Source organism: Rhincodon typus, chromosome 26, assembly GCF_021869965.1.
Source record: "Rhincodon typus isolate 14 chromosome 26, sRhiTyp1.1, whole genome shotgun sequence".
Taxonomy (NCBI): Eukaryota; Metazoa; Chordata; class Chondrichthyes; order Orectolobiformes; family Rhincodontidae; genus Rhincodon; species Rhincodon typus.
Window position 1 is genome coordinate 2625354 of NC_063357.1, and position 2651 is coordinate 2628004.

Consider the following 2651-nt stretch of genomic DNA (forward strand, 5'->3'; position numbering starts at 1 on the left):
GATCCAATACATTGAGGAGCCAACTAGAGACCAGGATATGACGAACCAAGAAGGGAATAATTTGGGAATGTAATTGTGAGAGAGCATTTGGGGATGAGTGACCATAACATGATCAAATTGTTCATCAAGCTGGAGAGTGAGGCTTCTCACTCCATGACTGTAGCCTTGAATCTTGTTGTGAGTTGGATGTGAGAGATTGGGAAATGTGCCTACGTGGAATGATTGTAGATGAGGAATGTCAAACATTCAAAGTGCAAAGGACAAAAATTGCTTATTCCTGTCTGGTGCAAAGATGACAGAGGCGATCCATGGTTTACAAGGGGGGAGTCAGAATTAGAAAAAGAGGCATACAAAGTTGGTAAGAAAAACGTAGAGCTGAGGGTTGAGAACAGTTTAGAAGTCAGCAAAGGACCAAAGTGAAATATCTCCACAGAGGCCGGTATCCCATCACCCTCTATTTCCAAATGAACAGTTCCTGACACTGCTCCAGCTCCTTCAGAGCCAGCTCTCAGAGTCAACATACCCTCCTGTTTCTGTCAGCCAGGGCTCACTGATTGGAACCAGATTAACAGCCCCAGTCAGGGGCTGAGGTCCAGCTTGCTGACCTCATTACAATGACTACTTCCCTCCCCCTTGGAGTCTGAGGACATGGGCCAGTCCTTTTACTTGGAGAGCCTCCTGGGATGTTTAACAGTATATTGGGCTCCTCTGACTCAGTGTCTGGTACAGACAGTGTGTAACACATGGGAGCTGGCCTCTTGCACCAGGAGCGCCTGGGCTAGAATTTCACTCTATTCCAGCAGCTACTTCCATCATGTCCATCTCTAATTCAGTCCCTGACGGAGAGGGTGAAACCATGGGTTCCATCCATCTTTCCAACTGTTCTGAGGGGCCGGCTATGTTTTGCTCTCACATCATTTGCCAATTTGTGGCTTTCATATGAGTTTTCATACGGTCCACATGCTTGTTCAGGACCAACAACCCTAACTGAACTTTACACGTCATTGGACCTGATCTCCTGTCAACCATGCCTCTTTCCCGTGCAGGGCCATTCCCACGGTTCCTACATAAAAATTCGCTCCCTGAAGTAAACTTCCAGAGTCTTGTGTCTGGCATTGGTATTCCTGATTCAATTTCACCAACACCCCCCACTCCAACCCCCAGGTCCAGGAAGATCAGCTTTAACCCAGGAATCTTCTCCCCATTTGTAACTCTGTTGGAGCTGTCCCTGTAGTTGCATGAGGAATGGTCCAATAATCCAGGACATTTTGGTATCTAGTGAAGCTGTAGGCTGTTCCATTAAACCTGCCTTCAAAGTTTGGACTCTCTTTCTACCAGCCCGTTGGACGATGGATGGTATGGAGCTGTCCTTATATGTTGAATACTATTTGACTTTAGGAAATACTCTAACTCCATGATGGTAAATGATGGCCCACTTCCAGGAGTCCATGTATTGAACAAGATGCACCTAGTTTTTCTATCATTGTCCCTGTGTTTGAAGATTGAACACTATGCATGGCCAGCCACTTTCAGTGGGCATCTACAATGTCTAAGAACATTGAGCCCATGAAAGGACCTGCATAGTCGACATGTAGCCGGGTCCAGGGTTTACCAGCCCTTCCCATGAACGTGGAGGATCTGCTAGTGGCAATTTTTATCCTTATTGGCACTCTGGGTACTACCCCAACAACATAGCTATGTCTGCATCCAATCCTGGCCACCAGACATAATTTCTCACCAAAATCTTTATTTTGGAAACGCCCTGGATGACCCTGGTGAAGTTCAGCCAGTATGCGGTGTTGACCTTTGCTTGGGACAATCACTCTTGCTCCCCATAATAATATGCTTCTACTGTGATCTGGTCTCTCCAGGTCCAAAATGGTTTCAATTCTGGTTGTGATGGCCCTTTGGTTTCTCCCATCATAACCAGCTGTTTTAGTTTTGCCAAAGCCAGATCTTTCTGTTGTGACTGGAAGTGTGTCCAGGAAATTTGAAGCCATTACGGACTTTTCCAGTGATGGTAACACCAGTTGTGTATCTGCGAGTGGGAGGTGGCTCAACGCATCCACATTCGCAACTTGGCCTCCCAGACAGTGTTCCAACCTGTAATTACACGCACTCAGTATTAGAGCCCACCGCTGAATTTGACCAGAAGCTATGGGCAGCACTGCCTTGTCTTCCTTAAACGGACCAAGTAGGGGTTTGTGGTTGGTGATAATCACAAATTTTCATCAATAAAGGTATTGGTGAAACTTCCTGACCCCAAATATGATCGCCAAACCTTCCTTCTCTATCTGGGCATATTTATGCTCTGCATTAGCCAAAGTCCTTGATACATACACTATTGGACATTCCTCTCCATTGGGCCTCCTATGACCTAATACTACCCCGATGCCATACGGGGAGACATTGCATGTCAGTACCAGATCTCACTTGGGATCATAGTGTGCCAACACCTTAGAGGATGATAGCTGTTTCTTCACTTTCCCGAAGGTTATGGCTTGGCCATGTGACCATTTCCATGGCTGACCCTTTTCCAATAGTAGGTGTAAGGGTGCCAGGATGGAGGCCAGATTATGTAGGAACTTTCCATAATAATTCACCAGCTCAAGGAAAGACCTAAGCTTAGGTACAGATGTAGGAGCCGGGAC